This window comes from Ranitomeya imitator, chromosome 1, assembly GCF_032444005.1.
Source record: "Ranitomeya imitator isolate aRanImi1 chromosome 1, aRanImi1.pri, whole genome shotgun sequence".
NCBI classification, from domain to species: domain Eukaryota; kingdom Metazoa; phylum Chordata; class Amphibia; order Anura; family Dendrobatidae; genus Ranitomeya; species Ranitomeya imitator.
This window is the reverse complement of record NC_091282.1, coordinates 556,438,814-556,466,554: the sequence shown is the minus strand read 5'-3', so window position 1 is coordinate 556,466,554 and position 27,741 is coordinate 556,438,814. Positions and strand designations below refer to the sequence as shown.

At 48.8% G+C, this 27,741-nt stretch overlaps 1 protein-coding gene across 1 annotated transcript in view; it reads right to left on the bottom strand.

Moving 5' to 3' along the window:
• Nucleotides 1–18,563, bottom strand: part of SIN3B (SIN3 transcription regulator family member B) — a 91,486-nt gene extending 72,923 nt beyond the window's left edge. The window contains exon 1 of the mRNA XM_069767761.1: nucleotides 18,292–18,563. The gene's annotated coding sequence lies outside the window, so the exon portion shown is untranslated. The remainder of the gene's footprint in view (nucleotides 1–18,291) is intronic.
• Nucleotides 18,564–27,741: the final 9,178 nt, after the last annotated feature.

Genomic DNA, 27,741 nt, shown 5'->3' with positions numbered 1-27,741 from the left:
ATGTGCTGCACCCATCCTGCGTCCCCATCCTGTCATGTGCTGCTCCATCCTACGTCCCCATCCTGTCACGTGCTGCTCCCATCCTGCGCTCCCATTCTGTCACGTGCTGCTTCCATCCTGCGCCCCCATTCTGACACGTGCTGCTTCCATCCTGCACCCCCATTCTGACATGTGCTGCTCCCATCCTGCGCCCCCATTCTGACATGTGCTGCACCCATCCTGCGCCCCCATTCTGTCACGTGCTGCTTCCATCCTGCGCCCCCATTCTGACATGTGCTGCTCCCATCCTGCGCCCCCATTCTGACATGTGCTGCTCCCATCCTGCGCCCCCATTCTGACATGTGCTGCACCCATCCTGCGCCCCCGTTCTGTAATGTGCTGCTGCCATCCTGCACCCCGTTCTGTCATGTGCTGCCCTATTCTGTCATGTGCTGCTCCCATCCTGCGCCCCTGTTCTGTCATGTGCTGCTCCCATCCTGCGCTACCGTTCTGTAATTTGCTGCTCCCATCCATATGCCCCATACGCTGCTCCATAAAGGTTTATGGCCCCCATAAGATGCTCCATAGTATATGCCCCCGAAGACTGCTCCATTATGGTTTATGGCCCCCATAAGATGCTCCATTGTATTATATGCCCCGTATGCTGCTGCGATATATATAAAAAAAAAAAAAAAAAAAATACCATACTCACCTATCGTCGCTGGGCGCCGAGTGCTGGGGGGCCTGAGCAGGCGGGGACACCGGCGCGCTGTGGGGTCAGGCGCCGAAGTCGCCGCTAGCTCAGGCCCCCGACACTTGCTATATTCACCTGGCCCTGATCCAGCGCTGCGTGCCGCTCCGTGTTCCGGGTCCTCTGGCTGTGACTGGTCAGTCAGAGGGCAGCGCGCATTAAGCGCATCATCGCGCCTTGTGAACTGTGAACGTCACAGGAAGAGGACCCGGAAGAGAGCGGCTGGCAGCGCTGGAACGGGACAGGTGAATATAGCTCATACTTGCCCTCCTGGCGCATCCCTGCTATCCGTTGGAGATTGCGGTGTGCGTTCAGTGCTTACACATACCGCGATCTCCTGGCAGCGTCACTCTGTGGGGTCCAGACTGCGCCGGCGCTTGCGCAGTCTATAAAGGCTTCGGACAGAGTGACGCTCCCAGCGTTATATTATAGATATGCTTCACAATTGGATCTGTGTGTCCAGTCTGAGAGACTTAGAGCATTTCCTGTACATCCGTTAGTTTTGTAAATCAGATTGTGCCATTAAAGAGGTTGTGCACTACTTTTTCCTTGATGAGCTATCCTTCATGAAAGTCCGATTGGCCAGGGTCCGATACCTGGCACCTCTGCCGATCAGCTGATTTCGGTATCCGCAGCCGCCAGAGATACTTACAGAGCTGGGTGTCTTCTCATAGTGGCTGACGCAGGGTACTGCACCTCTGCCTCATATTGATTTGAATAGGAAGCGGATGCGCAGTACCAAGCCTTGGCCACATCAGAAAACGGAGCAGCTCCATGAGTCCGGCCGGGCGCTGCCGCCAACACAGATAACAGCTGATCGGCAGGGGTGCTGGGCATTGGACCCCAGGCAGTTGGATAGGTCATCAATAAAAAAGTAGTCAACAATCTCTTTAAAGTCTATGGTGGTCAGTAGTTATGAGTGAACGTGCTCAGATAAGGCTGCTTACTGAGTGTCTTCAGCGTGCTCGAGTAATATGTTGAGTCCCCGTGGCTGCATGTCTCGTGGCTGATCGACAGCTGGGACACATACAGGAATTGCTTCACAAACCGCCAATCCCTGCATGTGTTATGGCTATCAGACAGCCGCGAGACATGCTGGGGCGGGGACTCAACATATTATTCGAGCACGCTGAAGACACTTGGTAAGCAGCCAGGTGCGCTTGAAAAACACCTTATTGGAACACATTCGCTCATCACTAGTGGTCAGTATGTTTCCAGCTGAGATTCATCTGCATCCTTCACTGAACCACGGTGAATAGTAATAGGATACATAAAAGCTCAGTATTCCTACTTCAGTTTTTAAAAACTGATTAGAAAAAAAAAAACATGCAACACAGAGGCAATAAGGATGACATGAAAAACAAAAAAAAAATTAAATTTCTTAAATTTAAACATTAACACGAGTGTGTGTATGCAGCCTCCATGCAGCAGAAGCATCTCCGTCTAATCTACGCTTAGGCTATGTGCCCACGTTACGGATTAGGCTTAGGAATTTCTGGTGCGGATTCTCCCTCTCCAGGCAGAAAACGCACCTGCGGATTTGTCGCGTTTTTTGTGCGGTTCCGCAGCGGTTTTGCTGCGGCTTTCTTGCGGATTTGCTGCGTTTTTTACCCCTGCGGTTTTCTATAATGGAATGGGTACAAAAATGCTGCAGATTCACAAAAAAGAAGTGACATGCTACTTCTTTTAAACCGCAGCATTTCCGCAGCGGATTTTCCGCAAAGTGTGCACAGCATTTTTTTCTCTCATTGATTTACATTGTACTGTAAATCAATTGCGAATCTGCAGCGTTTCTGCACTGCAAAAAAACGCTGCGGATCAGCAGAGAATCCGCAACATGTGCACATACCCTTACAGTTGTGGAGTGGACAGCACAGATACATCACCTGTAGCAGCTGCCAACGTACTGCAGGTCCACTCCTATTTGTATGAATAGTACGGATCTGCAGTAACAGGCAGAGGGCACTACATAGTCGATGGAGCTGTGCTGTTCAGCTCTGCATGTGTTAACATCTATTATTGTGTATACACACACCTCTCCCCCTATCCTGTGCAGCCCTCCATCCCACCGTACACAGAGCCCCATTATTAGGTATATACACACACCTCTCCCCCTATCCTGTGCAGCCCTCCATCCCACCGTACAGGACCCCATTATTAGGTATATACACACACCTCTCCCCCTATCCTGTGCAGCCCTCCATCCCACCGTACAGGACCCCATTATTAGGTATATAAACACACCTCTCCCCCTATCCTGTGCAGCCCTCCATCCCACCGTACACAGAGCCCCATTATTAGGTATATACACACACCTCTCCCCCTATCCTGTGCAGCCCTCCATCCCACCGTACACAGAGCCCCATTATTAGGTATATACACACACCTCTCCCCCTATCCTATGCAGCCCTCCATCCCACCGTACACACAGCCCCATTATTAGGTATATACACACAGCTCTCCCCCTATCCTGTGTAGCCCTCCATCCCACCGTACACATAGCCCCATTATTAGGTATATACACACACAGCTCTCCCCCTATCCTGTGCAGCCCTCCATCCCACCGTACACACAGCCCCATTATTAGGTATATACACACACAGCTCACCCCCTATCCTGTGCAGCCCTCCATCCCACCGTACACACAGCCCCATTATTAGGTATATACACACATGCCTCTCCCCCTCTCCTGTGCAGCCCTCCATCCCACCGTACACAGAGCCCCATTATTAGGTATATACACACACCTCTCCCCCTATCCTGTGCAGCCCTCCATCCCACCGTACACAGAGCCCCATTATTAGGTATATACACACAGCTCTCCCCCTATCCTGTGCAGCCCTCCATCCCACCGTACACACAGCCCCATTATTAGGTATATACACACACAGGTCTCCCCCTATCCTGTGCAGCCCTCCATCCCACCGTACACACAGCCCCATTATTAGGTATATACACACACAGCTCTCCCCCTCTCTTTTGCAGCCCTCCATCCCACCGTACACACAGCCCCATTATTAGGTATATACACACACAGCTCTCCCCCTATCCTATGCAGCCCTCCATCCCACCGTACACAGAGCCCCATTATTAGGTATATACACACACACCTCTCCCCCTATCCTGTGCAGCCCTCCATCCCACTGTACACACAGCCCCATTATTAGGTATATACACACACACCTCTCCCCCTATCCTGTGCAGCCCTCCATCCCACTGTACACACAGCCCCATTATTAGGTATATACACACACCTCTCCCCCTATCCTGTGCAGCCCTCCATCCCACCGTACACAGAGCCCCATTATTAGGTATATACACACACAGCTCACCCCCTATCCTGTGCAGTCCTCCATCCCACTGTACACACAGCCCCATTATTAGGTACATACACACACCTCTCCCCCTATCCTGTGCAGCCCTCCATCCCACCGTACACAGAGCCCCATTATTAGGTATATACACACACCTCTCCCCCTATCCTGTGCAGCCCTCGATCCCACCGTACACAGAGCCCCATTATTAGGTATATACACACACCTCTCCCCCTATCCTATGCAGCCCTCCATCCCAACGTACACACAGCCCCATTATTAGGTATATACACACAGCTCTCCCCCTATCCTGTGTAGCCCTCCATCCCACCGTACACACAGCCCCATTATTAGGTATATACACACACAGCTCTCCCCCTATCCTGTGCAGCCCTCCATCCCACCGTACACAGAGCCCCATTATTAGGTATATACACACACACACCTCTCCCCCTATCCTGTGTAGCCCTCCATCCCACTGTACACACAGCCCCATTATTAGGTATCTACACACACCTCTCCCCCTATCCTGTGCAGCCCTCCATCCCACTGTACACAGAGCCCCATTATTAGGTATATACACACACCTCTCCCCCTATCCTGTGCAGCCCTCCATCCCACCGTACAGGACCCCATTATTAGGTATATACACACACCTCTCCCCCTATCCTGTGCAGCCCTCCATCCCACCGTACACAGAGCCCCATTATTAGGTATATACACACACCTCTCCCCCTATCCTGTGCAGCCCTCCATCCCACCGTACACAGAGCCCCATTATTAGGTATATACACACAGCTCTCCCCCTATCCTGTGCAGCCCTCCATCCCACTGTACACACAGCCCCATTATTAGGTATCTACACACACCTCTCCCCCTATCCTGTGCAGCCCTCCATCCCACCGTACACAGAGCCCCATTATTAGGTATATACACACACACCTCTCCCCCTATCCTGTGCAGCCCTCCATCCCACTGTACACACAGCCCCATTATTAGGTACATACACACACCTCTCCCCCTATCCTGTGCAGCCCTCCATCCCACCGTACACACAGTCCCATTATTAGGTATATACACACACACCTCTCCCCCTATCCTGTGCAGCCCTCCATCCCACCGTACACACAGCCCCATTATTAGGTATATACACACACAGCTCTCCCCCTCTCCTGTGCAGCCCTCCATCCCACCGTACACAGAGCCCCATTATTAGGTATATACACACACACCTCTCCCCCTATCCTGTGCAGCCCTCCATCCCACCGTACACAGAGCCCCATTATTAGGTATATACACACACCTCTCCCCCTATCCTGTGCAGCCCTCCATCCCACCGTACAGGACCCCATTATTAGGTATATACACACACCTCTCCCCCTATCCTGTGCAGCCCTCCATCCCACTGTACACACAGCCCCATTATTAGGTATCTACACACACCTCTCCCCCTATCCTGTGCAGCCCTCCATCCCACCGTACACACAGCCCCATTATTAGGTATATACACACACCTCTCCCCCTATCCTGTGCAGCCCTCCATCCCACCGTACAGGACCCCGTTATTAGGTATATACACACACACCTCTCCCCCTATCCTGTGCAGCCCTCCATCCCACCGTACACACAGCCCCATTATTAGGTATATACACACACCTCTCCCCCTATCCTGTGCAGCCCTCCATCCCACCGTACACACAGCCCCATTATTAGGTATATACACACACAGCTCTCCCCCTCTCCTGTGCAGCCCTCCATCCCACCGTACACACAGCCCCATTATTAGGTATATACAGGTCCTTCTCAAAAAATTAGCATATAGTGTTAAATTTCATTATTTGCCATAATGTAATGATTACAATTAAACTTTCATATATTATAGATTCATTATCCACCAACTGAAATTTGTCAGGTCTTTTATTGTTTTAATACTGATGATTTTGGCATACAACTCCTGATAACCCAAAAAACCTGTCTCAATAAATTAGCATATCAAGAAAAGGTTCTCTAAACGACCTATTACCCTAATCTTCTGAATCAACTAATTAACTCTAAACACATGCAAAAGATACCTGAGGCTTATATAAACTCCCTGCCGGGTTCATTACTCAAAACCCCCATCATGGGTAAGACTAGCGACCTGACAGATGTCAAGAAGGCCATCATTGACACCCTCAAGCAAGAGGGTAAGACCCAGAAAGAAATTTCTCAACAAATAGGCTGTTCCCAGAGTGCTGTATCAAGGCACCTCAATGGTAAGTCTGTTGGAAGGAAACAATGTGGCAGAAAACGCTGTACAACGAGAAGAGGAGATCGGACCCTGAGGAAGATTGTGGAGAAGGACCGATTCCAGACCTTGGGGAACCTGAGGAAGCAGTGGACTGAGTCTGGTGTGGAAACATCCAGAGCCACCGTGCACAGGCGTGTGCAGGAAATGGGCTACAGGTGCCGCATTCCCCAGGTAAAGCCACTTTTGAACCATAAACAGCGGCAGAGGCGCCTGACCTGGGCTACAGAGAAGCAGCACTGGACTGTTGCTAAGTGGTCCCAAGTACTTTTTTCTGATGAAAGCAAATTTTGCATGTCATTCGGAAATCAAGGTGCCAGAGTCTGGAGGAAGACTGGGGAGAAGGAAATGCCAAAATGCCTGAAGTCCAGTGTCAAGTACCCACAGTCAGTGATGGTGTGGGGTGCCATGTCAGCTGCTGGTGTTGGTCCACTGTGTTTCATCAAGGGCAGGGTCAATGCTTTATGGTGATGAAGATTTCATTTTTTCAGCACGACCTGGCACCTGCTCACAGTGCCAAAACCACTGGTAAATGGTTTACTGACCATGGTATTACTGTGCTCAATTGGCCTGCCAACTCTCCTGACCTGAACCCCATAGAGAATCTGTGGGATATTGTGAAGAGAAAGTTGAGAGACGCAAGACCCAACACTCTGGTTGAGCTTAAGGCCGCTATTGAAGCATCCTGGGCCTCCATAACATCTCAGCAGTGTCACAGGCTGATTGCCTCCATGCCACGCCGCATTGAAGCAGTCATTTCTGCCAAAGGATTCCCGACCAAGTATTGAGTGCATAACTGAACATTATTATTTGATGTTTTTTTTGTTTGTTATTAAAAAACACTTTTATTTGATTGGATGGGTGAAATATGCTAATTTATTGAGACAGGTTTTTTGGGTTATCAGGAGTTGTATGCCAAAATCATCAGTATTAAAACAATAAAAGACCTGACAAATTTCAGTTGGTGGATAATGAATCTATAATATATGAAAGTTTAATTGTAATCATTACATTATGGTAAATAATGAAATTTAACACTATATGCTAATTTTTTGAGAAGGACCTGTACACACAGCTCACCCCCTATCCTGTGCAGCCCTCCATCCCACTGTACACACAGCCCCATTATTAGGTATATACACACACACCTCTCCCCCTATCCTGTGCAGCCCTCCATCCCACCATACAGAGCCCCATTATTAGGTATATACACACAGCTCTCCCCCTATCCTGTGCAGCCCTCCATCCCACCGTACACACAGCCCCATTATTAGGTATATACACACAGCTCTCCCCCTATCCTGTGCAGCCCTCCATCCCACCGTACACACAGCCCCATTATTAGGTATATACACACAGCTCTCCCCCTATCCTGTGCAGCCCTCCATCCCACCGTACACACAGCCCCATTATTAGGTATATACACACATGCCTCTCCCCCTATCCTGTGCAGCCCTCCATCCCACCGTACACACAGCCCCATTATTAGGTATATACACACACAGCTCTCCTCCTATCCTGTGCAGCCCTCCATCCCACCGTACACAGAGCCCCATTATTAGGTATATACACACACCTCTCCCCCTATCCTGTGCAGCCCTCCATCCCACCGTACACAGAGCCCCATTATTAGGTATATACACACATGCCTCTCCCCCTATCCTGTGCAGCCCTCCATCCCACCGTACACAGAGCCCCATTATTAGGTATATACACACACCTCTCCCCCTATCCTGTGCAGCCCTCCATCCCACCGTACACACAGCCCCATTATTAGGTATATACACACAGCTCTCCCCCTATCCTGTGCAGCCCTCCATCCCACCGTACACACAGCCCCATTATTAGGTATATACACACAGCTCTCCCCCTATCCTGTGCAGCCCTCCATCCCACCATACAGAGCCCCATTATTAGGTATATACACACAGCTCTCCCCCTATCCTGTGCAGCCCTCCATCCCACCGTACACACAGCCCCATTATTAGGTATCTACACACACCTCTCCCCCTATCCTGTGCAGCCCTCCATCCCACCGTACACACAGCCCCATTATTAGGTATATACACACACCTCTCCCCCTATCCTGTGCAGCCCTCCATCCCACTGTACAGGACCCCGTTATTAGGTATATACACACACACCTCTCCCCCTATCCTGTGCAGCCCTCCATCCCACCGTACACACAGCCCCATTATTAGGTATATACACACACACCTCTCCCCCTATCCTGTGCAGCCCTCCATCCCACCGTACACACAGCCCCATTATTAGGTATATACACACACAGCTCTCCCCCTCTCCTGTGCAGCCCTCCATCCCACCGTACACACAGCCCCATTATTAGGTATATACACACAGCTCACCCCCTATCCTGTGCAGCCCTCCATCCCACTGTACACACAGCCCCATTATTAGGTATATACACACACACCTCTCCCCCTATCCTGTGCAGCCCTCCATCCCACCATACAGAGCCCCATTATTAGGTATATACACACAGCTCTCCCCCTATCCTGTGCAGCCCTCCATCCCACCGTACACACAGCCCCATTATTAGGTATATACACACAGCTCTCCCCCTATCCTGTGCAGCCCTCCATCCCACCATACAGAGCCCCATTATTAGGTATATACACACAGCTCTCCCCCTATCCTGTGCAGCCCTCCATCCCACCGTACACACAGCCCCATTATTAGGTATCTACACACACCTCTCCCCCTATCCTGTGCAGCCCTCCATCCCACCGTACACACAGCCCCATTATTAGGTATATACACACACCTCTCCCCCTATCCTGTGCAGCCCTCCATCCCACTGTACAGGACCCCGTTATTAGGTATATACACACACACCTCTCCCCCTATCCTGTGCAGCCCTCCATCCCACCGTACACACAGCCCCATTATTAGGTATATACACACACACCTCTCCCCCTATCCTGTGCAGCCCTCCATCCCACCGTACACACAGCCCCATTATTAGGTATATACACACACAGCTCTCCCCCTCTCCTGTGCAGCCCTCCATCCCACCGTACACACAGCCCCATTATTAGGTATATACACACAGCTCACCCCCTATCCTGTGCAGCCCTCCATCCCACTGTACACACAGCCCCATTATTAGGTATATACACACACACCTCTCCCCCTATCCTGTGCAGCCCTCCATCCCACCATACAGAGCCCCATTATTAGGTATATACACACAGCTCTCCCCCTATCCTGTGCAGCCCTCCATCCCACCGTACACACAGCCCCATTATTAGGTATATACACACAGCTCTCCCCCTATCCTGTGCAGCCCTCCATCCCACCGTACACACAGCCCCATTATTAGGTATATACACACAGCTCTCCCCCTATCCTGTGCAGCCCTCCATCCCACCGTACACACAGCCCCATTATTAGGTATATACACACAGCTCTCCCCCTATCCTGTGCAGCCCTCCATCCCACCGTACAGGACCCCATTATTAGGTATATACACACAGCTCTCCCCCTATCCTGTGCAGCCCTCCATCCCACTGTACACACAGCCCCATTATTAGGTATATACACACACCTCTCCCCCTATCCTGTGCAGCCCTCCATCCCACTGTACACACAGCCCCATTATTAGGTATATACACACACACCTCTCCCCCTATCCTGTGCAGCCCTCCATCCCACCATACAGAGCCCCATTATTAGGTATATACACACAGCTCTCCCCCTATCCTGTGCAGCCCTCCATCCCACCGTACACACAGCCCCATTATTAGGTATATACACACAGCTCTCCCCCTATCCTGTGCAGCCCTCCATCCCACCGTACACACAGCCCCATTATTAGGTATATACACACAGCTCTCCCCCTATCCTGTGCAGCCCTCCATCCCACCGTACACACAGCCCCATTATTAGGTATATACACACAGCTCTCCCCCTATCCTGTGCAGCCCTCCATCCCACCGTACAGGACCCCATTATTAGGTATATACACACACCTCTCCCCCTATCCTGTGCAGCCCTCCATCCCACCGTACAGGACCCCATTATTAGGTATATACACACACCTCTCCCCCTATCCTGTGCAGCCCTCCATCCCACCGTACAGGACCCCATTATTAGGTATATACACACACCTCTCCCCCTATCCTGTGCAGCCCTCCATCCCACCGTACAGGACCCCATTATTAGGTATATACACACAGCTCTCCCCCTATCCTGTGCAGCCCTCCATCCCACCGTACACACAGCCCCATTATTAGGTATATACACACAGCTCTCCCCCTATCCTGTGCAGCCCTCCATCCCACCATACAGAGCCCCATTATTAGGTATATACACACAGCTCTCCCCCTATCCTGTGCAGCCCTCCATCCCACCGTACACACAGCCCCATTATTAGGTATCTACACACACCTCTCCCCCTATCCTGTGCAGCCCTCCATCCCACCGTACACACAGCCCCATTATTAGGTATATACACACACCTCTCCCCCTATCCTGTGCAGCCCTCCATCCCACTGTACAGGACCCCGTTATTAGGTATATACACACACACCTCTCCCCCTATCCTGTGCAGCCCTCCATCCCACCGTACACACAGCCCCATTATTAGGTATATACACACACCTCTCCCCCTATCCTGTGCAGCCCTCCATCCCACCGTACACACAGCCCCATTATTAGGTATATACACACACAGCTCTCCCCCTCTCCTGTGCAGCCCTCCATCCCACCGTACACACAGCCCCATTATTAGGTATATACACACAGCTCACCCCCTATCCTGTGCAGCCCTCCATCCCACTGTACACACAGCCCCATTATTAGGTATATACACACACACCTCTCCCCCTATCCTGTGCAGCCCTCCATCCCACCATACAGAGCCCCATTATTAGGTATATACACACAGCTCTCCCCCTATCCTGTGCAGCCCTCCATCCCACAGTACACACAGCCCCATTATTAGGTATATACACACAGCTCTCCCCCTATCCTGTGCAGCCCTCCATCCCACCGTACACACAGCCCCATTATTAGGTATATACACACAGCTCTCCCCCTATCCTGTGCAGCCCTCCATCCCACCGTACACACAGCCCCATTATTAGGTATATACACACAGCTCTCCCCCTATCCTGTGCAGCCCTCCATCCCACCGTACACAGAGCCCCATTATTAGGTATATACACACAGCTCACCCCCTATCCTGTGCAGCCCTCCATCCCACCGTACACACAGCCCCATTATTAGGTATATACACACAGCTCTCCCCCTATCCTGTGCAGCCCTCCATCCCACCGTACACAGAGCCCCATTATTAGGTATATACACACAGCTCTCCCCCTATCCTGTGCAGCCCTCCATCCCACCGTACACAGAGCCCCATTATTAGGTATATACACACACACCTCTCCCCCTATCCTGTGCAGCCCTCCATCCCACCGTACACAGAGCCCCATTATTAGGTATATACACACAACTCTCCCCCTATCATGTGCAGCCCTCCATCCCACCGTACACACAGCCCCATTATTAGGTATATACACACACACCTCTCCCCCTATCCTGTGCAACCCTCCATCCCACCGTACACAGAGCCCCATTATTAGGTATATACACACACCTTTCCCCCTATCCTGTGCAGCCCTCCATCCCACCATACAGAGCCCCATTATTAGGTATATACACACACCTCTCCCCCTATCCTGTGCAGCCCTCCATCCCACCATACAGAGCCCCATTATTAGGTATATACACACAACTCTCCCCCTATCCTGTGCAGCCCTCCATCCCACCGTACACACAGCCCCATTATTAGGTATATACACACACACCTCTCCCCCTATCCTGTGCAGCCCTCCATCCCACCGTACACACAGCCCCATTATTAGGTATATACACACACCTCTCCCCCTATCCTGTGCAGCCCTCCATCCCACCGTACACACAGCCCCATTATTAGGTATATACACACACCTCTCCCCCTATCCTGTGCAGCCCTCCATCCCACCGTACACACAGCCCCATTATTAGGTATATACACACACCTCTCCCCCTATCCTGTGCAGCCCTCCATCCCACCATACAGAGCCCCATTATTAGGTATATACACACACCTCTCCCCCTATCCTGTGCAGCCCTCCATCCCACCATACAGAGCCCCATTATTAGGTATATACACACACCTCTCCCCCTATCCTGTGCAGCCCTCCATCCCACCATACAGAGCCCCATTATTAGGTATATACACACACCTCTCCCCCTATCCTGTGCAGCCCTCCATCCCACCGTACACACAGCCCCATTATTAGGTATATACACACACCTCTCCCCCTATCCTGTGCAGCCCTCCATCCCACCGTACACACAGCCCCATTATTAGGTATATACACACACCTCTCCCCCTATCCTGTGCAGCCCTCCATCCCACCGTACACAGAGCCCCATTATTAGGTATATACACACACCTCTCCCCCTATCCTGTGCAGCCCTCGATCCCACCGTACACAGAGCCCCATTATTAGGTATATACACACACCTCTCCCCCTATCCTGTGCAGCCCTCCATCCCACCGTACAGGACCCCATTATTAGGTATATACACACACACCTCTCCCCCTATCCTGTGCAGCCCTCCATCCCACCGTACACACAGCCCCATTATTAGGTATATACACACACCTCTCCCCCTATCCTGTGCAGCCCTCCATCCCACCGTACACACAGCCCCATTATTAGGTATATACACACACCTCTCCCCCTATCCTGTGCAGCCCTCGATCCCACCGTACACAGAGCCCCATTATTAGGTATATACACACACCTCTCCCCCTATCCTGTGCAGCCCTCCATCCCACCGTACAGGACCCCATTATTAGGTATATACACACACACCTCTCCCCCTATCCTGTGCAGCCCTCCATCCCACCGTACACAGAGCCCCATTATTAGGTATATACACACAGCTCTCCCCCTATCCTGTGCAGCCCTCGATCCCACCGTACACAGAGCCCCATTATTAGGTATATACACACACCTCTCCCCCTATCCTGTGCAGCCCTCGATCCCACCGTACACAGAGCCCCATTATTAGGTATATACACACACCTCTCCCCCTATCCTGTGCAGCCCTCGATCCCACCGTACAGGACCCCATTATTAGGTATATACACACACACCTCTCCCCCTATCCTGTGCAGCCCTCCATCCCACCGTACACAGAGCCCCATTATTAGGTATATACACACACCTCTCCCCCTATCCTGTGCAGCCCTCGATCCCACCGTACACAGAGCCCCATTATTAGGTATATACACACACCTCTCCCCCTATCCTGTGCAGCCCTCCATCCCACCGTACACACAGCCCCATTATTAGGTATACACACACACCTCTCCCCCTATCCTGTGCAGCCCTCCATCCCACCGTACAGGACCCCATTATTAGGTATATACACACACACCTCTCCCCCTATCCTGTGCAGCCCTCCATCCCACCGTACACAGAGCCCCATTATTAGGTATATACACACACCTCTCCCCCTATCCTGTGCAGCCCTCGATCCCACCGTACACAGAGCCCCATTATTAGGTATATACACACACCTCTCCCCCTATCCTGTGCAGCCCTCCATCCCACCGTACACACAGCCCCATTATTAGGTATACACACACACCTCTCCCCCTATCCTGTGCAGCCCTCCATCCCACCGTACAGGACCCCATTATTAGGTATATACACACACACCTCTCCCCCTATCCTGTGCAGCCCTCCATCCCACCATACAGAGCCCCATTATTAGGTATATACACACACACCTCTCCCCCTATCCTGTGCAGCCCTCCATCCCACCGTACAGGACCCCATTATTAGGTATATACACACACAGCTCTCCCCCTATCCTGTGCAGCCCTCCATCCCACCGTACAGGACCCCGTTATTAGGTATACACACACACCTCTCCCCCTATCCTGTGCAGCCCTCCATCCCACCGTACACACAGCCCCATTATTAGGTATATACACACACAGCTCTCCCCCTCTCCTGTGCAGCCCTCCATCCCACCGTACACACAGCCCCATTATTAGGTATATACACACAGCTCACCCCCTATCCTGTGCAGCCCTCCATCCCACTGTACACACAGCCCCATTATTAGGTATATACACACACACCTCTCCCCCTATCCTGTGCAGCCCTCCATCCCACCATACAGAGCCCCATTATTAGGTATATACACACAGCTCTCCCCCTATCCTGTGCAGCCCTCCATCCCACCGTACACACAGCCCCATTATTAGGTATATACACACAGCTCTCCCCCTATCCTGTGCAGCCCTCCATCCCACCGTACACACAGCCCCATTATTAGGTATATACACACAGCTCTCCCCCTATCCTGTGCAGCCCTCCATCCCACCGTACACAGAGCCCCATTATTAGGTATATACACACAGCTCACCCCCTATCCTGTGCAGCCCTCCATCCCACCGTACACACAGCCCCATTATTAGGTATATACACACAGCTCTCCCCCTATCCTGTGCAGCCCTCCATCCCACCGTACACAGAGCCCCATTATTAGGTATATACACACAGCTCTCCCCCTATCCTGTGCAGCCCTCCATCCCACCGTACACAGAGCCCCATTATTAGGTATATACACACACACCTCTCCCCCTATCCTGTGCAGCCCTCCATCCCACCGTACACAGAGCCCCATTATTAGGTATATACACACAACTCTCCCCCTATCCTGTGCAGCCCTCCATCCCACCGTACACACAGCCCCATTATTAGGTATATACACACACACCTCTCCCCCTATCCTGTGCAACCCTCCATCCCACCGTACACAGAGCCCCATTATTAGGTATATACACACACCTTTCCCCCTATCCTGTGCAGCCCTCCATCCCACCATACAGAGCCCCATTATTAGGTATATACACACACCTCTCCCCCTATCCTGTGCAGCCCTCCATCCCACCATACAGAGCCCCATTATTAGGTATATACACACAACTCTCCCCCTATCCTGTGCAGCCCTCCATCCCACCGTACACACAGCCCCATTATTAGGTATATACACACACACCTCTCCCCCTATCCTGTGCAGCCCTCCATCCCACCGTACACACAGCCCCATTATTAGGTATATACACACACCTCTCCCCCTATCCTGTGCAGCCCTCCATCCCACCGTACACACAGCCCCATTATTAGGTATATACACACACCTCTCCCCCTATCCTGTGCAGCCCTCCATCCCACCGTACACACAGCCCCATTATTAGGTATATACACACACCTCTCCCCCTATCCTGTGCAGCCCTCCATCCCACCATACAGAGCCCCATTATTAGGTATATACACACACCTCTCCCCCTATCCTGTGCAGCCCTCCATCCCACCATACAGAGCCCCATTATTAGGTATATACACACACCTCTCCCCCTATCCTGTGCAGCCCTCCATCCCACCATACAGAGCCCCATTATTAGGTATATACACACACCTCTCCCCCTATCCTGTGCAGCCCTCCATCCCACCGTACACACAGCCCCATTATTAGGTATATACACACACCTCTCCCCCTATCCTGTGCAGCCCTCCATCCCACCGTACACACAGCCCCATTATTAGGTATATACACACACCTCTCCCCCTATCCTGTGCAGCCCTCCATCCCACCGTACACAGAGCCCCATTATTAGGTATATACACACACCTCTCCCCCTATCCTGTGCAGCCCTCGATCCCACCGTACACAGAGCCCCATTATTAGGTATATACACACACCTCTCCCCCTATCCTGTGCAGCCCTCCATCCCACCGTACAGGACCCCATTATTAGGTATATACACACACACCTCTCCCCCTATCCTGTGCAGCCCTCCATCCCACCGTACACACAGCCCCATTATTAGGTATATACACACACCTCTCCCCCTATCCTGTGCAGCCCTCCATCCCACCGTACACACAGCCCCATTATTAGGTATATACACACACCTCTCCCCCTATCCTGTGCAGCCCTCGATCCCACCGTACACAGAGCCCCATTATTAGGTATATACACACACCTCTCCCCCTATCCTGTGCAGCCCTCCATCCCACCGTACAGGACCCCATTATTAGGTATATACACACACACCTCTCCCCCTATCCTGTGCAGCCCTCCATCCCACCGTACACAGAGCCCCATTATTAGGTATATACACACAGCTCTCCCCCTATCCTGTGCAGCCCTCGATCCCACCGTACACAGAGCCCCATTATTAGGTATATACACACACCTCTCCCCCTATCCTGTGCAGCCCTCGATCCCACCGTACACAGAGCCCCATTATTAGGTATATACACACACCTCTCCCCCTATCCTGTGCAGCCCTCGATCCCACCGTACAGGACCCCATTATTAGGTATATACACACACACCTCTCCCCCTATCCTGTGCAGCCCTCCATCCCACCGTACACAGAGCCCCATTATTAGGTATATACACACACCTCTCCCCCTATCCTGTGCAGCCCTCGATCCCACCGTACACAGAGCCCCATTATTAGGTATATACACACACCTCTCCCCCTATCCTGTGCAGCCCTCCATCCCACCGTACACACAGCCCCATTATTAGGTATATACACACACCTCTCCCCCTATCCTGTGCAGCCCTCCATCCCACCGTACACAGAGCCCCATTATTAGGTATATACACACACACCTCTCCCCCTATCCTGTGCAGCCCTCCATCCCACCGTACACAGAGCCCCATTATTAGGTATATACACACACACCTCTCCCCCTATCCTGTGCAGCCCTCCATCCCACCGTACAGGACCCCATTATTAGGTATATACACACACACCTCTCCCCCTATCCTGTGCAGCCCTCCATCCCACCGTACACACAGCCCCATTATTAGGTATATACACACACACCTCTCCCCCTATCCTGTGCAGCCCTCCATCCCACCGTACAGGACCCCATTATTAGGTATATACACACACACCTCTCCCCCTATCCTGTGCAGCCCTCCATCCCACCGTACACAGAGCCCCATTATTAGGTATATACACACACCTCTCCCCCTATCCTGTGCAGCCCTCGATCCCACCGTACACAGAGCCCCATTATTAGGTATATACACACACCTCTCCCCCTATCCTGTGCAGCCCTCCATCCCACCGTACACACAGCCCCATTATTAGGTATATACACACACCTCTCCCCCTATCCTGTGCAGCCCTCCATCCCACCGTACACACAGCCCCATTATTAGGTATACACACACACCTCTCCCCCTATCCTGTGCAGCCCTCCATCCCACCGTACAGGACCCCATTATTAGGTATATACACACACACCTCTCCCCCTATCCTGTGCAGCCCTCCATCCCACCATACAGAGCCCCATTATTAGGTATATACACACACACCTCTCCCCCTATCCTGTGCAGCCCTCCATCCCACCGTACAGGACCCCATTATTAGGTATATACACACACAGCTCTCCCCCTATCCTGTGCAGCCCTCCATCCCACCGTACAGGACCCCATTATTAGGTATATACACACACACCTCTCCCCCTATCCTGTGCAGCCCTCCATCCCACCGTACAGGACCCCATTATTAGGTATATACACACACACCTCTCCCCCTATCCTGTGCAGCCCTCCATCCCACCGTACAGGACCCCATTATTAGGTATACACACACACCTCTCCCCCTATCCTGTGCAGCCCTCCATCCCACCGTACAGGACCCCATTATTAGGTATATACACACCTCTCCCCCTCCATCCCACCGTACACAGAGCCCCCAGCCTGCACAGCCCCTCCTCCCCCATGTTACGACCCATAGCCGCCGCTGCTCAGGCTCCATCACTGTTTTCTCCGTGGCTTTGTGACTGTTCTCCATCCTCCCTGTTGTCTCTCCCCTTGCAGAACGCCGTGCTCACCTCGTCTCCTCCGGCTGCTGTTATTTCTTCTCAGTCTTCACCGCCATCTTTCTTACCGGGACGCTGTCATCTCCGTTTTTTCTCTTTAACACCGGGAACAGACCGTAGGCTTCCAAATAGACACAAGGTACGACGGGAAATCCGCCGCCGTCCGTGCACGTAGCGTGACGTCACTTCGCACATTCCATCGGAAGGACGCACGGAGGTAGCCTGAGCGCTATAGTAGGGGCTGTCTACGGGAAAGTGGGCGGGTTCTCGGCGAGCAATGGGGCGGACTCGGGAGAGGAGGGGGAGAGTGCAGCTTCTGTCACGTGCTATGTGCTCAGACAAAAGGTGTCATTGCTCTCCATAGCAACCAATCAGATGTTAGTTTACATCATCCCGGCACAGGTATGGAAATGGAAGGCGTGCTTTGGTTGGTTATTATTGTAGCATACAGTTGTATTGCTGCACCTTCCATTATAATATTCCTTTGTATTGCTCTCCCAGTAACACACTGGCCGTGCACCAGTGACGGGGCTTACAGCTCCATGGAACAATAATGTCCCCACTGGGCTTTACTAATGGCAGGTGGGAGCAGGTGGCTGTAAAGCATCAGTAGTCTGCCATTCTGGCAGCTTAGGTCAGGAGGCAATAACCGAATAAGGTCAAGCAATGTATGGCAAATAAAACATCATTTAAGGCTAGTTTCAGATTTGCGTTAGAATCCGCAGCGTTTAATCCGCAAGTGCAGGAAAAAACGCATATAAACACGTACAAACACTGCGTTTTTAGACGCATGCGGGAACCCCTTTCTGCCATTGGATGTACTATTCCGTCCATGTGGGGTGGGCCCTACCTCCCAAGGACGGAATAGTACATCCAGAGCGATCAGCCGAGCTCACGGGGGGGAGCGCAGCCGATTGCGGCCAGGTGTCAGCTGACTATCGCAGCTGACATCCGGCACTATGTGCCAGGAGCGGTCACGGACCGCCCCCAGCACATTAACCCCTGGCACACTGTGATCAAACATGATCGCAGTGTTCCAGCGGTATAGGGAAGCATTGCGCAGGGAGGGGGCTCCCTGCGTGCTTCCCTGAGACCCTCGGAGCAACGCGATGTGATCGCATTGCTCCGAGGGTCCTTACCTCCTTCTCCCTGCAGGCTCGGATCCAAAATGGCCGCGGGGCTGCATCCGGGTCCTGCAGGGAGGTGGCTTACCAGCGCCTGCTCAGAGCAGGCGCCGGGAAGCCTCCAGGAGTGCACGTCAGATCGCTGATCTGACACAGTGCACAGCAAAGTGTCAGATCAGCAATCTGTTACTTTACTGTGATGTCCCCCTGGGGCAAAGTAAAAAATTACATTTGTAAAAAAAAAAAAAAATTCCTAAATAAATAATTAAAAAAATATATTGTTCCAATAAATATATTCTTTTATCTAAATAAAAAGAAAACAATAAAAGTACACATATTTAGTATCGCCGCGTCCGTAACGATGCAACCTATAAAACTGTCCCACTAGTTAACCCCTTCAGTGAACACCGTAAAAAAAGAGGCAAAAAACAACGTTTTATTATCATACCGCCGAACAAAAAGTGGAATAACACGAGATCAAAAAGACCGATATAGATAACCATGGTACCGCTGAAAACGTCATCTTGTCCCGCAAAAAACGAGCTGCCATACAGCATCATCAGCGAAAAAATAAAAAAGTTATAGTCCTCAGAATAAAGCGATGCAAAAATAATTATTTTTTTTATCGTATAAAAGCGCCAAAACATAAAAAAATGATAGAAATGAGGTATTGCTGTAATCGTACTGACCCGAAGAATAAAACTGCTTTATCCATTTTACCAAACGCAGAACGGTATAAAGGCCCCCCCCCCCCCCAAAAGAAATTCATGAATAGCTGGTTTTTGGTCATTCTGCCTCACAAAAATCGGAATAAAAAGCGATCAAAAAATGTCACGTGCCCAAAAATGTTACCAATAAAAACGTCACCTCGTCCCGCAAAAAACAAGACCTCGGATGACTCTGTGGACCAAAATATGAAAAAATTATAGCTCTCAAAATGTGGTAATGCAAAAAATATTTTTTGCAATAAAAAGCATCTTTTAGTGTGTGACGGCTGCCAATCATAAAAATCCGCTAAAAAACCCGCTATAAAAGTAAATCAAACCCCCTTCATCACCCCCTTAGTTAGGGAAAAATTTAAAAATTAAAAATATATATTTATTTCCATTTTCCCATTAGGGTTAGGGTTAGGGCTAGGGTTAGGGGTTGGGTTAGGGTTGGGGCTAGGGTTAGGGCTACAGTTAGGGTTGGGGCTAAAGTTAGGGTTAGGGTTGGGGCTAGGGTTAGGGCTACAGTTAGGGTTGGGGCTAAAGTTAGGGTTAGGGTTGGGGCTAAAGTTAGGGTTAGGGTTGGGGCTAAAGTTAGGGTTTGGATTTGGATTACGTTTACGGTTGGGAATAGGGTTGGGATTAGGGTTAGAGGTGTGTCAGGGTTAGGGGTGTGGTTAGGGTTACCATTGAGATTAGGATTAGGGGTGTGTTTGGATTAGGGTTTCAGTTATAATTGGGGGGTTTCCACTGTTTAGGCACATTAGGGGCTCTCCAAACACGACATGGCGTCCGATCTCAATTCCAGCCAATTCTGCGTTGAAAAAGCAAAACAGTGCTCCTTCCCTTCCGAGCTCTCCCGTGCGCCCAAACAGGGGTTTACCCCAACATATGGGGTATCAGCGTACTCAGGACACATTGGACAACAACTTTTGGGGTCCAATTTCTCCTGTTACCCTTGTGAAATTTAAAACCTTGGGGGCTAAAATATCTTTTTTGTGTAAAAAAAAATATTGTTCATTTTCACAACTCTGCATTATAAACGTCTGTGAAGCACTTGGGCATTCAAAGTTCTCACCACACACCTAGATAAGTTCCATGGGGGGTCTAGTTTCCAAAATGGGGTCACTTGTGTTTTTTTTTTACTGTTTAGGTACATCAGGGGCTCTGCAAACGCAACAGAACGCCCGCAGACCATTCTATCAAAGTCTGCATTCCAAATGGCGCTCCTTCCCTTCCGAGCTCTGCCATGCGCCCAAACGGTGGTTCCCCCCTCATATTGGGTATCAGCATACTCAGGACAAATTGGACAATAACTTTTGGGGTTCAATTTCAACTGTTACCCTTGGAAAAATACAAAACTGGGGGCTAAAAAATAATTTTTGTGGAAAAAAAAGGATTTTTTATTTTCATGGCTCTGCGTTATAAACTTTAGTGAAACACTTGGGGGTTCAAAGTTCTCACAACACATCTAGATAAGTTCCTTGGGGGGTCTAGTTTCCAATATGGGGTCACTTGTGGGGGTTTCTACTGTTTAGGTACATTAGGGGCTCTGCAAACGCAATGTGACGCCTGCAGACCATTCCATCTAAGTCTGCATTCCAAATGGCGCTCCTTCCCTTCCGAGCTCTCCCATGCGCCCAAACTGTGATTCCCCCCCAACATATGGGGTATCAGCGTACTCGGGACAAATTGGACAACTTTTGGGGTCCAATTTCTCCTGTTACCCTTGGTAAAAAATACAAAACTGGGGGCTAAAAAATAATTTTTGTGGGTAAAAAAAGAATTTTTATTTTCAAGGCTCTGCATTATAAACTGTAGTGAAACACTTGGGGGTTCAAAGCTCTCACAATACATCTAAGTGAGTTCCTTAGGGGGTCTACTTTTCAAAATGGTGTCACTTGTGGGGGGTTTCAATGTTTAGGCACATCAGTGGCTCTCCAAACCCAACATGGCGTCCCATCTCAATTGCAGTCAATTTTGCATTGAAAAGTCAAATGGAGCTCCTTCGCTTCCGAGCTATGCCAAGCGCCCAAACAGTGGTTTACCCCCACTTATTGGGTACCGGCGTACTCAGGACAAAAATGTACAACAAAGTTTGCTGTCCAATTTCTTTTCTTACCCTTGGGAGAAAAAAAATTGGGAGCGAGAAGATCATTTTTGTGAAAAAAATATGATTTTTTATTTTTACGGCTCTGCATTATAAACTTCTGTGAGGCACTTGGTGGGTCAAAGTGCTCACCACACATCTAGATGAGTTCCTTAGGGGGTCTACTTTCCAAAATGGTGTCACTTGTGGGGGGTTTCAATGTTTAGGCACATCAGGGGCTCTCCAAATGCAACATGGCGTCCCATCTCAATTCCAGTCAATTTTGAATTGAAAAGTCAAATGGCGCTCCTTCGCTTCCGAGCTCTGCCATGCGCCCAAACAGTAGTTTACCCCCACATATGGGGTATGAGCATACTCAGGACAAATTGTACAACAACTTTTGGGGTCCAATTTCTTCTCTTACCCTTTGGAAAATAAAAAAATGGGGGCCAAAAGATCATTTTTGTGAAAAAATATGATTTTTTATTTTTACGGCTCTGCATTATAAACTTCTGTGAGGCACTTGGTGGGTCAAAGTGCTCACCACACATCTAGATAAGTTCCTTAGGGGGTCTACTTTCCAAAATGGTGTCATTTGTCGGGGGTTTCAATGTTTAGGCACATCAGGGGCTCTCCAAACGCAACATGGCGTCCAAACTCAATTCCAGTCAATTTTGCATTGAAAAGTCAAATGACGCTCCTTCGCTTCCGAGCTCTGCCATGCGCCCAAACAGTGGTTTACCCCCACATATGGGGTATCGGCATACTCAGGACAAATTGTTCCAACAACTTTTAGGGTCCATTTTCTCCTGTTAGGCTAGTTTCACATTTGAGTTTAAAAACGCAGTGTTTAAAACGCATCCGCAGGTGGTGAAAAAAACACATGAAAACGCGTACAAACGCTGCGTTTTTTAGACGCATGCGTTTTTGTATGCGGTAAAAAAACGCCGCGTTTTTACACGTTTACATGCATTTTTTCCTGCGTTTGCGTTTTTGATACGCATGATGAGAAATTTCACAAGAGAAAAATCAAGATCCAGACACCGCCAATGGGACTACAGAGGGCGTGTGACATGACTCTGTGGACCCAAATATGGAAAAATTTTAGCTCTCAAAATGTGATAACGCAAAAAATATTTTTTGGAATAAAAAGCGTCTTTAATGTGTGACAGACAGCTGCCAATCATAAAAATCAACTAGAAAACCCACTATAAATAGAAATGGCTAGGGTTAGGATTAGGGTTAGGGTTTGGATCCCTAGGGTTAGGGTTAGGGTTAGGATCCTTAGGGTTAGGGGTAGGGTTAGGGTTTGGATCCCTAGGGTTAGGGTTTGGATCCCTAGGGTTAGGGGTAGGGTTAGGGCTAGGGTTAGGGTTTGGATCCCTAGGGTTAGGGTTTGGATCCCTAGGGTTAGGGTTTGGATCCCTAGGGTTAGGGTTAGGGGTAGAGTTAGGGCTAGGGTTAGGGTTTGGATCCCTAGGGGTAGGGTTAGGGCTAGGGTTAGGGTTAGGGTTTGGATCCCTAGGGTTAGGGTTATGGTTTGGATCCCTAGGGTTAGGGTTAGGGTTTGGCTCCCTTTATCACCTTGATGGTGGGGGGTGGCTTATCAGTGTGTAGACTTGTTTTTTTCTATTGAAAAACATACGTTTAAAAACGCAACCAAACGCATGTGCTTAAAAACGCATGCGTTTACATATATAGCAATACGTTTTTTTGCCGCAAAAAAATGCATGCGTTTTTTTTGCGGCAAAAAAACGCCTCTAGAAATTACTACATGTTGCATTTCTGCAAAAAAACGCAAGCATAGAAACGACGCATGCTTCGTCAAACGCGGCCAAACGCGTACAAAAAAAAACGCATGCATTTTTAATGTTAAATATAGGGAAAAAAACGCATGCATTTATATGCGTTTAAACGCAGCTGCAAAAAACGCAAATGTGAAACCAGCCTTACCCTTGGTAAAATAAAACAAATTGGAGCTGAAGTAAATTTTTTGTGAAAAAAAGTTAAATGTTCATTTTTATTTACAGGAAAGAAATATATTTTGGTACCGTGTTAGCCAGTGTATAGAAAAATATTTAGAATTGAGAGTCCTCAGTGGTTGATACCTTTTAATGGCTAACTGAAAAGATGGTAACAAATTGCAAGCTTTCGAGACTACACAGGTCTCTTCATCAGGCAAAGACTAAAACAAATTCTGAAGAATCACATATTTATGCACAACATAGTATACATAGTATATACTATGTTGTGCATAAATATGTGATTCTTCAGAATTTGTTTTAGTCTTTGCCTGATGAAGAGACCTGTGTAGTCTCGAAAGCTTGCAATTTGTTACCATCTTTTCAGTTAGCCATTAAAAGGTATCAACCACTGAGGACTCTCAATTCTAAATACATTTTTATTTAAACATTCCAAAAATTCCTGTAAAACACCTGAAGGGTTAATAAACTTCTGGAATGTGGTTTTGAGCACCTTGAGGGGTGCAGTTTTTAGAATGGTGTCACACTTGGGTATTTTCTATCATATAGACCCCTCAAAATAACTTCAATGAGATGTGGTCCCTAAAAAAAATGGTGTTGTAAAAATGAGAAATTGCTGGTCAACTTTTAACCCTTATAACTCCCTAACTAAAAAAAATTTTGGTTCCAAAATTGTGCTGATGTAAAGTAGACATGTGGGAAATGTTACTTATTAAGTTTTTTTGTGTGACATATCTCTGTGATTTAATTGCATAAAAATTCAAAGTTGGAAAATTGCGAAATTTTCAAAATGTTCGTCAAATTTCCATTTTTTTCACAAATAAACGCAGGTAATATCAAAGAAATTTTACCACTATCATGAAGTACAATATGTCGCGAGAAAACAATGTCAGAATAACCGGGATCCATTGAAGCATTCCAGAGTTATAACCTCATAAAGGGACAGTGGTCAGAATTGTAAAAATTGGCCTGTCATTAACATGCCAACCACCCTAGGGGGTAAAGGGGTTAAAAAACGCTGCATTTGTACGCTTTTCCATGCGTTTTTTCCTGCGTTTGCGTTTTTGGTGCGCATGATGACAAATTTTACAGGAGAAAAATCTAGATAATCAGACACCGCCAATGTGACTACAGAGGGCGTGTATTATGGGATATCTTTATATAGACCCTTGAACAGCTGAAATCTTAACAGTGTGCTACTGTATCCTGTGTCATGATGGATCTTCGCATGGAGAGCTTTTATTTCAACGTGGATTTAAGCATCAAGCTGGTTCTTGCCTGTGCGTTTGCTTGGGAGCAAGACAGAAATCGCGAAAGATGGAGAAGGAGACGGCGTAGGCATTTTTGGAGACACCCCATTATTGAATTACGTGAGAGAGGTGGAGCCTATCACACGCTGTATGGCGAGCTTAATGTCAACCCGGACATATTCCCGGAATATACAAGGATGTCGCAAGACTCGTTCCGGGATTTGCTTGCTCGTGTCCAAGGAGCCATACGGAGACAGGACACCCAGCTCCGTAGAGCGATTCCACCAGAGCAACGTCTGCTGGTTACATTAAGGTACGTAACAAATCTAAACCAATGCCAGTGCTAATTTTGGGTGTTCTGACATGTTTTTTTTTTGGTATTTTCCTTTATGTCTTTAGCATGACAACACCATAAATAGAATTGATTGTAATTGGTTTTTATTTTTTTTTCTTCCAGATTTCTGGCAACCGAAGAGAGTTTATCATCCCTCCACTTTCAATACCGGCTTGGAATATCCACCCTGTCCGGAATAGTTGCGGACACCTGCCGGGCTTTGTGGAATGTTCTCCGGGATGAGTTTATACCCCTACCCACCTTGGACATGTGGATTGAAAGTGCGGAAACATTCTGTGTGTGTGATTTCCCCAACTGTTTGGGAGCGGTGGATGCAAAGCACATCCGCATTATCAAACCAACCAGAACAGGATCGGAGTACTTCAATTATAACAAATATTTTTCTGTTGTGCTCATATAGCCGATGCGGACTGTAGCTTCATCGCCGTGGTCATTGGAGCTTTTGGCCGTGGCAACGATTCCCAGACTTTTAAGAACTCTGATATGGGTTGCCGTGTGTATGGCAAAAATTTTAATTTTCCACGGCCACGACCTCTCCCCAACACTCAAGGTCCACCAATGCCACTTGTTATGGTTGGTGATGAGGCCTTTCAGATGTGTGAAAACCTACTGAAGCCATATTCCAGTCAGGACTTGAACCACACTAAAAGGATTTTTAACTACAGACTGACCAGGGCCCGAAGAACAGTAGAGTGTACCTTTGGTATTCTATTCTCAAAATGGCGCAATCTTGCATCAGCCATTAATCTAAAAATGGAGACAGTCGACGAGGTGGTCAAAGCCTGTGTGGTTCTGCACAATTACATAATGGCTAAGGAGCGGCCCAACATTGAACTGGATGAACCAGTTGCACACCCACTGCCCGATTACCAGCATCACCCACTGAGGTCAACAGATGAAGTTGGCAACATGCGGGACCAATTTGCTGCCTTTTTTGATTCGGATATTGGACATGTGTCATGGCAGGACAATGTTGTGTAAATGTCCTGTTGTGATTTTATCTGTACCAGTTATTTTCTTAAATATTACTAATATTTCTCGTTAATAAACTTTATTTTTTGGTGTCTTGACCGTGTCTCCTATGTATTTCCTCTACAAACCAAGGCTGTCCTCACACTAGCAGTATTTGGTCTGTATTTAATAGCAGTATTTGTAATCCAAAACCAGGAGTGGGTGATAAATGTGGAGGTGCTAGATATGTTAATATTATAATTTTCCTCCAATTGTTCCACTCCTTGTTTTGGCTTACAAATACTGATATAAAATACTGACCACATACTGCTAGTGTCACGGCAGCCATGTTGTTTTAGTAATAAGGTTGTTGACTTCATTGCATCCTGATTCTGTTCTGCAGTATCCATTGGACACAGACTGAAGAGACAATGGCTGTCATACAAAACAGATCTATACTGTCAAGTCAGGTGTCAGAAATAATGAATTCATGATGCACATATAACAGCCTCATGAATTCGCTATTTCTGACACATGTCCAGGTGAGCATAGATATGCCTTGTATGACCGCCATCGTCCCTTCACTTTGTGTGAAATTGATTACGTACACAGAAGAGAAAATGGAGGTTATACAAGGCAGTTCTCTACTCACCAGGTCAGGTGTCCAAACTAATGAGTTTTTGGACACCTGACCTGTTGAGTATAGTTCTGCATTTTATTTCCGCCATTTTCTCTTCAGTCTGCAACACTAGTTACAGACTAAGCAGAAAGAAGAGATTATGGAGATAATACAAGTATTAATTTTGTGGCCCACCTCATATCTCTATACTAAAGACACACAAAGCTGCAGTATTTTACTTGCTAACTACTGGAGCTATGATGTGGCTAAAAAATTAAGTGTTCGGCGCATGGTGTGTGTTGACGGCAGCGAAATACACAATTAACCACACATAATTGGGGGCAAAAAACAATATTATTTATTTTGTTATACACAAACTTTTTAT